This window comes from Silene latifolia, chromosome 7 (assembly GCF_048544455.1).
Source record: "Silene latifolia isolate original U9 population chromosome 7, ASM4854445v1, whole genome shotgun sequence".
NCBI classification, from domain to species: Eukaryota; Viridiplantae; Streptophyta; class Magnoliopsida; order Caryophyllales; family Caryophyllaceae; genus Silene; species Silene latifolia.
The window spans coordinates 96,018,953-96,030,482 of record NC_133532.1 but is presented as its reverse complement, the minus strand read 5'-3'; the positions used below and the strand labels follow the sequence as shown (position 1 = coordinate 96,030,482).

General features: G+C 39.9%; 1 non-coding gene across 1 annotated transcript; it reads right to left on the bottom strand.

Annotated features, from left to right (window-relative positions):
• Nucleotides 1-8,120: 8,120 nt before the first annotated feature.
• LOC141593661 (small nucleolar RNA R71) lies at nucleotides 8,121-8,227 on the bottom strand. Its single transcript, XR_012521733.1, has one exon. It is a non-coding gene; the product is annotated as a small nucleolar RNA R71 (small nucleolar RNA).
• Between the last annotated feature and the right edge of the window lie 3,303 nt (nucleotides 8,228-11,530).

Here is an 11,530-nt window from a genome sequence, read left to right as displayed (position 1 = left end):
TTGCCGGGGAGGCAATAGTTCTAATTTCAGTTGTTTTATTTTTAGTCTTTCTTAGTTTAAGGAACATCCGTTCCTTAAACTTTTCTTACATTCTGTTTGTAGTTTCTTCTTATGCGCAGGTCGCAGGGTGGTCCACTACTACCATTCGATCCTGAGATTGAAAGATCCTTGCACGTAAAGAGGAGATTATTTCAAGACCAACAGTTAGATGAAGAGCCTAGTTCTCGTTCTAGCTTTTACGAGAACGATCTGTTCGAGGAAAATCCACCGTCTTCTCCCGTTTTCACTTCTTCAGCCGAGACAGTTACTTCTCCAGAAATTCCAGTCATGACCGAGGAAGCAAGTATAGCTAGTCATTCTGAGCCGACAGCTGAAAACTTATATAAGGGGTTCGAATTACCAGGAGATGTCAGGAAGTTCGAACCAAAGCCTTCATACATTAGCATGGTTGAGAAAAATCAGTTGGGAGAGCGCAAATGAAGATGCAACTAAGCATATGGAGACCTTTATTGACTCTCATTGTTCCATACCCCCACCAGCCGGCGTGACCCAAGACCAGATCAAGGAGACCATGTTCATCTTCTCCCTTCGTGATGCTGCAAGGGAGTGGTATAGAGATTTGGACCGAACCGTTCATGGGATCACCGACTGGAATTCCTTGGCATTGGCATTCTACAAGAAGTACTTTTCTGCTTCAAGGACGATTGCTATTAGAGCTCAAATCACGGGCTTTAAACAAGGGTCAGATGAGAACTTCCACGAGGCATGGGTCCGATTTAAGAAGCTGGTGCGAACCATACCGCACCATGGGTTCGAAAAATGGAGCTTGTGCAATCACTTCTACAATGGGCTATACGACGATCAGAGGGCTATTTTGGATGCTGCAGCCAATGGCCGATTTGCTGAGAACTTGGGAGCAACCAAGGGGTGGAAGATCATTGACGATCTAGCCACCCACAAGGCTGCGTATGGTAATTCCAGAGGGAACCAGAGGAGAGTGCTGAATCTTCCTCTCTTCTTTGCGCTTGAAGCTCTTACTGCGAGATTTGATAAGTATGAACTAGGAGGAGCTTCTAAAGGTGGGATGTACCAAGTAAATGCTGTGTCAGACGGTCCTTTCGTCTGTGAAAGGTGTGGAGCCGAGGGACACGTTTCGAAGAACTGCCCTAGTCCCTTTGAGTCTTGTGCTGCCTTTCAACACTATAGGCAGACAAACACCTACTATGAGCCTAATGTTCATCCCAACTTGAGTTGGAGGAGCCAAAATGTCCTGAATCCAACTCAACCTCCGCCGCAGCAGCAACCTTATGTGCCTCCTCATCAAAATCAACAACAATATCAGAAACCTCCCTATGTGCCGCAACAATCGCAAAATTCTGAATTTTCCGAGCTTAAGAACTTGTTGCTAAAGGAGTGCCAAGCAAGAGAGGCCGGGATGAAGCTACTAGAGAGCCAAATTGCTCAATTGGCTAGCAAAAGTAACACTCGAGCTCCCGGACACTTGCCGACCCAAACTGACCAAAAGGAGACCTTAAATGCCATCACTTTGAGGAGTGGATCCACCCTTGAGGGTCCTGCCATGGTCGAGGACACTGTTGAAAAAGATGAGCCGGAAACAAGCCAAAAGAAAGCTTCAACGAATAAATCAAAGAAACAGGCGTCTACCAGGTATATCAGTCGATCGACTGAGATACGGGTTACAGGAGCTTCTGGAACTGTGCACAACGGTCGATCGACTGAGGACAGTGGTCGATCGACCAAGGTTAGTGCTGATAGCGAGGAATTTTGTCCTTCAATGCCCAACAATTTGAGAGACCATTTGTTCCGGGGTTCGACAGTCCCGAAGACATTAGGACAAGACCCGAGTGCTGATGGGTCAGTCCCGGCTCCGAAGTTCGATCCGATGACGGTTAATGGCTCATATTTAAGACGGTCTGAGGAGGGTTCGAGCTTCAATAAGGAGAAGGTGACGGACTTCCAGCCTAAGTCCACGGATACCGGCACGCGCGATTTAGAGGAGAGGGCCAAGGTACTTCTTACAGCCCCATATCCAGAGAGACTCGTGCCGACGAAGGAACAGGTATCTTTCAGTAAATTTGAAAAAGTTATTCGTAGTCTGAATGTGCAAGTTCCTTTTCTCGAGTTAGTAAATCAAGTGCCTGCATATACTAAATTCATGAAACAATTATTGTCAAAGAAAAAGTCGCTTGAAACAGTGCACACTGTCGCACTAACCAAAGAGTCATGCTCTTATTTGTCTCACACTGCACCCCATAAGCTAGAGGACCCGGGTAGCTTTTCTGTTCCTTGCAATATAGGTACCTTCTCTATTGAGAAGGCATTATGTGACTTAGGAGCTAGTATAAGTGTCATGCCCTTGAGTCTAGCTAGGAAGCTTAAGTTGACCAGGTTTGCTATTACCGATATGACAGTACAGATGGCTGACCGATCTGCGGTCCAGCCAATAGTGGTCTTAGAGGACATTCCAGTCCAAATAGGGAAGTTTTTCTTCCCCATTGACTTCGTTGTACTTGACATGCCTGAGGATGCTCATATACCCATTATTTTGGGTAGGCCATTTTACGCACACTCTTTGGTGCGATCATAGATGTCGGTCTAGGGACCTTGACTTTCAAAGTGGGAAAGCATTCTATTGTCTTTGCCCAGCCGGCTAAGAAAAAGGACCTCATGTGGCCTGTGACTTGTAATACGGTTTCTGAAAAGAAATCATACTTTGTGCTTCCTGAATTACCTGTCTCTATTACTACGCCTGTGCTAACCCCTCCGCCCCAGACTGGGAGCAAAAAGGAGGAAGAATCTGTTGTTTTAGATGTTGCAGGAGCTGGTTTGGGGAAGGAAGAGCTGCAGGTCACTCTAGCTGCGAAGAAGCCGATCATTCAAAGAGGAGGTCTTGGTTGCCTAAGCTATGGAATTGATGAGATAGTTGATGACGAGCCAGTCAAAGCTAGAGCGTCTGATTTGGATTCTGACAAGCCCGAAGAGATCCTTGACTGGGGAGATGATGAGACTATTGATCCGTTGAGCCATACGGACGTGGAAGCTAAGAAGGGTGCAGCTGCTCAGATAAGCACCATTGAGGCTACCTCTAGTAGCCAGAAGCCGACGAAGTGGGCCATACCGTGGCCATTCTTGATCAACTATTAGTTGATCGAGCTCTTTATAAACTTCATTTTATTTGCTTTTGTTAGACAATTTTTATTGCTTTTGTGTGCGCGAAAACTTCGCATTTCATTTCGCTTGCTTAGGATTTTTAAGTACTTTAGACTTTATTTTGGGTTTTGCGCAATTTTGGGCGCGTATTACTGTGCAATTGCAGGTTTTTAGAGCTTGTTAGCTCAAATCGTTGAGCAAATACGAAGAAATAAGGAATACAGCAGTAATCTCAGTCGATCGACTGGCCATCTTGGTCGATCGACTGAGTTGCACTTTCCAGGAGCTTCTGTTCCTGTTCATCTGGTCGATCTACTGCCCCTTTTGGTCGATCGACCAAAGACGCTGCTGTACCTATTCACGACCTCTCCCCTGCTGTGTTTGGTCGATTTGCGGACTTAAGGGAGTTTTCTACTCCACTTTACTTTCCGTCAAATTATTTATTTCTTCTGATTTTCTCATTTGTGCACAATTTTACCGCTTCAAAAATTGTTTTCTCGGTTTTATGCGTGGTTTTGTTTGTCTTTTCAGGTACTTATTAGTAGCACTGCTGGCTACTGAAACCTCCTAGCTCACGCTGGTTTGGGGAGGTTTCCTTTGCTGCACTTAAAGTCTTGTAAGTTCCCGATTTTCACTTCATGTCTTATTTACTTAATTTTCTCGCAAATTCTCATTTCTCTTTTCTTCATTACATGATTTTGCACAATGGGGACATTGTGCGATTTGGTTTGGGGAAGGGTTTTGCGTCGCATATCATTTGCGCATTCACGTTTACATTTTGTTTTGCATTATTTCATTTCTCTCATATAAATCAAAATACCAAAAAACTTGAAAATTTTCAAAAATTTCCATAAAATGCACGTTTATTTTAGCATATAGGTCGAGTCGGAACGGTAGTATTTCAATGATGACATTGCATTTGCATCTGTTTTTGCCTGAGCCTTGCTTGATTAACATGTTATTAGTAGAATCGTTTATGCATACCTACGAGTTTTCGTTAATTATTTGCTGGACTTGAGACTTGACTTTGAAAATTGGCAAGCTACATCATATTTCTGAGTTTTAGAGCCTATAACTGGTGACATTCATGACCGGTTTATCTAGGAATGTGAGTAGTACTCCTTATGAGACATGTTTTCTTAATTTGCATAAATATGAACTTAATCTACTTAATACCTGTATGCATTCGGTTTGTGGTTTGTTGACACATGTGGTAGAGGTTTCCCCTTATTCATTTTGCCCATAAGCCCCTCACTGCCAAAAAATATCCCTTTTTGTCCCATTTACTACATCCTACATTTAGCCTGTCCTTGGTCAAGCTAGTAGTCTGTGTTCTTGGGGTTGTTACTCATTTTTGGTGGCATATGCTCTGTTGAGACTTTGTTGGGAAAATGAAAAGAAATAATGAAAAGAAGGAAAGAAAGAAAGAAACAAAAGAAATGAAAAAAAAATGATTCGAAAAAGAAAGAAAAAGAGTTCTATACTGTAGAAGTAGTCGATCGACTGCCATTTCTAGTCGATCGACTGGAGTTCGAGAAAGAAAAAGAAAGAAATCAATTCGCATGATTCAATCCTTTATCTTTTGGCGATTTTTGCTCCCATGTTTTATTCATATTTTTATGGGGAGTTAGTTGATTACTTGTATCTCTGGAAATTGTGAGATTTGTGCTTGCTATAGCACCGTTCGTTTGATTATGAGCAAGAAGTTGGATGTTGCCATTTGGTTCCGTTTTGGTATTAGCTTGATCACCTGTACCTCCACATCACCATAAATGTTTTGCCTCTTCTTACCCATACCTCACATATCCACATTTATACCTCGGTATGTGTCATGGTCATTTTGTTGGTTGGAGTGCGTATGTACGGTTGTAGAGATCATTTTCATATTTTATTGTTGGCATGTTCTTATAGGTCGTAGTTAGGTGAGAGTCTTTACAAAAATGAATTCTTTCTATCCTCTTATATATTCACCTGTGCTTATGAGTGATTTGAGTGACCCGTGAGAGTCCGATTTGATAAGTCTCTACAGTTAACGGTTCAGCGATATTTCTAACGACTCCATAACTCGTTTGCATGATTCACATTGCTAATTGATTGTTGGTTATTGCATTAAATTGGTTTAGGCTTTACATGTTGCATTTCGCTCTGAGATTGAACTCGTTCCATTAGGTCATTAGATCGAGTCTAGTTCTTGCTTGGGGACAAGCAAGGGTTTGGTTTGGGGAAGTTTGATGCGTGTCTTTTATATGATGTTTTACATCCCATTTTACACGCATTTCAGAGCTCATTCATGTAGTTTATGCTACATTTCTCCCTGTTTCCGTCTACTTCCGTATTTTTGTACATTATTGCAGAAATGTGAAGAATCCAGCGGAAATCAAGCTAAATCCGTCCCCGAGTATCCTGCATTGCATGTGACGAGAAGTATTTGCTTAAGGAACGAGCTTAGTGCGCATTTCAAGGCCCAAAAGATAAATCCACGAGTTTATAAGAGTCAAGTAGCAGCTCAAGCAGTCGATCGACCACCTCCTTCAGTCGATCGACCAACTATCGGGTTACAAAATCTACTGTTCATTGTTATCCCAGTCGATCGACCAGTCCTATCAGTCGATCGACCCAATTGCTATTCCAGACGAGAATTAAAAGACTGAGGATACGCAAGCCCATTAAGTTTAGGTTTTGGAATAATTGTTACGTAAACTTTCTATTTAACGTAACCTAGAAACATTCAGTTGATCATCTAGTTTTCATTCAGTTTTACATCAAGTTTTATTATCAGAAATTTACATTGAGTTTTTAGAATATCATAGTTAGGGTTTGGGTTATTGTTGAGCATTGGATTTTCGGTTCTTAATAATTAATCTTTCCTCTGCAATCTCGGTATTCTACTGCCCTAATTTTAGTCCTTCTTTATTTCGTTATTAGATTAGAATTGCTAGATAGATTCCCGAAACCATCTTTATTGTTGCATGTTAATTGTTTATTCTACCGCTTTAATTATGAATTCAACGCTTTTATACCCTAGTATTATTGTTGTTATCACTTCTAGCATGAGTAGCTAATTAGTTTGTGCTAGGATGTAGGCGAATTTTAGCGTAGGCGGCAAAGTATTGAACACGGCCTGATTCGCGTGTCAGTCGATCGACTGACATTCTTGGTCGATCGACTGACCTCGTGAGATTACCCTTCGTTTTAATTGATTTTAATGTTGTATTTAACGAATCGAATGCATGCGACCAGTTAGATACTTAATTTATGACTGACCCATTAGATCGAAAGATAGGGAAAGTTATTTGACCACCAATTAAAATGACTAAACTGTGCTGAGGTCGAAAGATAGGTATAGTTTAGACCGTTAGTCGCTTTTCAGGACGAGAGTCAGTATTAGTGATATTAGGGACCTATAGCGAGATCGAAAGATGCTATTTGTTAGGAGTGGACCGAGAGGACCTCTTGTTTCCCGCCTCACTTGTGTTCGATTTAGACCTGTTTAGTATGCTGCCGCCGAAGCTTTAATGAACCGATCATCCTAGTACCCCTTCTTTATCTGTTTAATCCGTCACTTTAGTTTATTGTCTTTACTTATTCTTAGCCTTAGACCAAATCAAATCAACCCCCACAATTGTTACTTTAGACTGAATTTAAATCAACTAGAATTTACATCTGCCTCTCTGTGGTTCGACCCGACTGCCACTTGCTATAGTTGTAGTTGGAAATTATAAATCTTATTTTTGGTACTCACAACGACGGGTATCAACAGACATGGTTGAGAGTGATAGAGCATGATATGAGAGTTCTGGGGCTTGAGGAGAGTATGGTGACGGAGAGGTCACAATGGAGGGAAAGGATACATGTGGATTTTTAGTATTTGATGTTTTTTTAGACAGATTTAGTGTTTTTTTATTTAATTTAAAGAAATTTATTTATTTATTTTTCTCTCCTTTATTACACTTTTTCACCAACCACTTTCTTATAGATTTTACCTGGTTCATTCCGGATCCTTAACTCTATTTCGGTTTTTAAAAATCGTTATAATCTTTTCTCTCGATTTAAATTTTAAGTTTTTATAAAAGAAAGACGGAATTCGAATTTCAAACCCCTAAGTTCACCTTGACTTTCCATTACATTTTCGTTCTTCCCTTTTGTTTTTCATCTTCCCTTTTTTTATTCGCATTTTGAGGCATGCGTTCACCCATGGACGGTTCGAAAAGATGATTCATGTTAGCCGACCCTAAATCATTTTGGGATTAAGGCTCTGATGTTGTTGTTGTTGTTGTTGTTGTTGTTATTAGTTGTGTCTTTCTTTGCCTTGGGGAAGTAAAAATCCTCAAGGTTTGTTCTAATTGTTTTCAAGTTGTTTGATATTTTGCATGTCTAGAAGATCACAAGGTAACTTGTTACCCATTGATCGCGAGATTGAAAGGACTTTGACAACCAATAGAAGGCTTGCTAGAAACACTTTGAGAGGTATTGGTGAGGTTGTAGATATTCAACCAAATACTATTGAGTTCATCAACCCTTTTGCAAGAGAAGGTGAGGAGAACCCAACACATAATCCAACACAAAATCAACCCACAATGCCTAAATTTTCATCACAATCCATACCAACCGAGGAGAACCTACCCAATGGAACTCCCACACCACAACACTTAACCGGAAATTTCATTGCAAAATCCGCATTTATCCAATTAGTCGAAAGAAGCCAATTTGGGGGGATGCCTAGTGAAGATCCTCACTCTCACATGAAGACTTTTTGTGACTATTGTGATGCGATTTCACAAACCGGTGTGACTTAAGACCAAATTCGATGGGTCTTATTCCCTTTCTCTCTAATCGGCACCGCAAAACAATGGTTGAAGAGCCTTGATAAGACTACTCTTGGAATTGACTCTTGGAAGAAGTTGGCTCTAGCTTTCTACAAAAAATTCTACCCTCCGGAAAAGACTAACATGCTAAGAGCTCAAATTATGGGTTTTAAGCAAAGGGATGAAGAATCTTTGTATGAAGCTTGGGAGCGGTTCAAAGGAATTTGTCGCTCATGTCCTCATCATGGACTTAGCGAGTGGTTCTTGGTACAACAATTTTGGAATGGTCTTTATGAAGACTCAAGAAACATTCTCAACATGGGATCAAATGGTATGTTCACCGAAGTTGACGATAATCAAACTTGGAACAAGATTGAGGTAATGGCGGTCCATAATTCACAATATAGTAGACCTTGCAAGGCTACTAGAGGAGGAAAGCATGAAGTGGACTCTATTACTCAATTTGGGGCTCAACTTAGTGCTCATAATGATACCATTAACTTGAAGTTTGAAAAGGCTATGGCTAAACTTGAAGAAGCCTCAAAATCACCAAAGCATCATGTTAATGCCATGGTAGCATCTTCATCAATCCCAAGTGGGATATGTGAGAATTGTGGAACTTTGGGACATGACAAAAGTGAATGTAGGGGAACAAATGAAGAAGTGAATGCTTTTCAAGCATACAAGAGTGGTACCTCTTATTCCAATTATTACAATGAAAACACCAAATTCCACCCAAATCTCTCATACAAAAGTCAAAATGTTCAAAACCCTCAACAAACATACACCCCACCTCCCATGAGAAACCAAAATCAAAGACCCTTTTTCAACCAAAACCAAGGTTATCAAAATCAAACTCCATACAATCAACAAAATGACCAAGGTTTTGATGTTCAAAAAGCGGTCCTCCAAATGCAAAAGAATCAACAAGAATTTTTCACTCAAATGCAAAAAGATAGCCAAGAAAAGGACATCACCATCAACAACATCCTAGCCCAAACAAAAATTTTGGAAACTCAATTGACCCAACTAGCATCTTCAAACTCTCAAAGACAAAAGGGGCAATTACGACCTCAAGGTAATCCCCCAAGACATGAAACGGTTAGTGCCATTCACTTGAGGAGTGGTGCGAGATATGGAGGACCAAAGAAGCAAGTTAAGGATGAAGTTGTGGAAGCTAGTGACAAAGAAGAAGTTGTGCGAAACTCTACGGAAGATGAACCAACAAAAGAAGAAGTTTCAAAGAAAAGTCAAAAAAGGCCAAGGAGAAGGACCCCATTGTGATTAGACTTCCATTCCCAAGTCGTCAAGCTAAGCCTAAGTTTGATGACCAACTTGGAAAATTCATGGAAATTGTGAAGAATTTGGAAGTCTCGATTCCTTTTACGGAATTAATCAATCACGTGCCGGCCTATGCAAAGTACATGAAGGACATCCTTACGAAAAAGAAGTCGATCCGGAAGCTTGAAACTATCGCCTTCACTAAGGTGAGTAGTGCAATCCTTCAAGGGAGTTCACCTCCGAAACTTAAAGACCCGGGAATCTTTTCAATACCGTGTACCATTGGCGACACCACGATCAACAAGGCTTTGTGTGATCAAGGAGCAAGCGTGAGTGTTATACCGTATTCGGTTAGTAAAAGGCTAGGGATAGGAGAGCTTAAATGTACCAACATCACACTCCAAATGGCCGATAGATCGACGAAGACACCGTTAGGGATATGGGAAGATGTTCCCGTGAGAATCGTCAAATTCTTCATCCCGGTGGACTTTGTCATTGTTGACATGGAAGAAGGCTCCAATATTCCGATCATCCTTGGTAGACCTTTCTTGCACACCGCGGGTGCGGTGATAGATGTGAAGCACGGAGAGCTTACTCTAGAAGTGGGAGACGAGACCATATCTTTCAATCTTGATAAGACCATGAGAGCTCCCTGTTTGCATGAACCATGCTTTATGGTTGATCACTATAGCCGGAAGGATGATAGGAAGAAGTCGGAATTCCAATGGAAAAAGAAAGTTGATAATGCTCCATCAAAAGAGCAAGGAAATAGCAACAAAGAGAGCTTGAAAAGCTCACCCATGACTGTTAGGATTCAATAATCTCATAAGTTTACATATTCATATATGAATTAATTTATTTGGTCATAAACTAAATACAAGATCTTATGCATGCAAACATAAAACAAAGTAGAGAAGAAATCGTCACTTCTTACATTTGTGTTTCAGATTTTGGCCACCAACAAGATCTTCTCCTTGTTAGTTCTTGAGCTTCCCAACAATGGATGAACAAGGTTCAAATTAGAACCTCTCCCAAAAGCTTATACCCAAGGAATACCCTTAATAACCAATATTATTATGAACTAGTAATAATATTAATCTTACTTAAAAATGACACAAAAATTGATTTATTTGCCCTTGAAAATTTCGGACAAGGGGAGTAATATTGTGAGGTTTCTTTCTCTATGTTTTCACAAATTGTAGAGAATGTAATAATTTTCTAACACTAGAAAATATTAGGTAAGGTAGTGAATAATTATATAGGAAAAACCATTGGCATTTTCCTAGTGGAAAAACCGGTTGGGGGTGGGTTATTAGGGAGCCAATGCATGCAAAAGATGCTCTTCACAAAAGGTTGTAGGGTTGCATGGCTAGACATAAGGCTTAATCATTATGTTTCCATTTAAAATAACTAACACAATTTTAAACCCTAACCCTCCCCATTTTCGGTACACTTAACATAAAATGGAAGGTCCATTTTATTTTGTCATTTGTCAATTGTGACATATGTGACATGTGAAATTGTAATGTATTTTTAACATATTAAAAATCAACATACTCATAAAATATGTCATATACAAAATCGACTAGTAATTCGTAATTACTTGTCTTAAAACGGTTTATTAATTATAAATCACGTCGTCTTGTATTTATAAAAAATTATTCATTCAATTTCAGTTGTTTCGTAAACAATAATTTAATTCTAAGTAATAAAACAATTCGATTACTTAGACCATATCTAATTTAATCGAATTACAATAAGACACGTTAACTTTACTCACAAAATCATCCGTCAATTTTAAGCAATTTAATTAACTCGTATCGGCATATGATTAATTCAATAATCAATTAAGAGTATTTCCCTATAGGTATGACCTAAGGGGATCAATTGATCACCACCGTCGCACGACAGTAATGTCAAACTCTAGTAAGCCAATCATTACCGATATGTGTGGACCAGTTGACTGTAAAATATTGCATCCCTCTTGTATTCTTAAACATGAGATTTAAATATGTGATCATCATGATCGACAGTTGTGATCGCAATATTGTCGGAGGATACTTATTCCAACAATCTCCCAGTTGTCCTCGACAAGTGTGCTGATGTGAACATTATTTGCACACATTTATACCCCTAATTGAGCCTATTTTGCATACTATTATAACATTTTATGGCCATTTTATCCGTCAAAACCTTCCTATTTGCTTTTCTAGCGCATTTCATATGTTTTGTAGAAAATGAGATAAATGGGGCGGAACTTCCCCCTCTTGCAT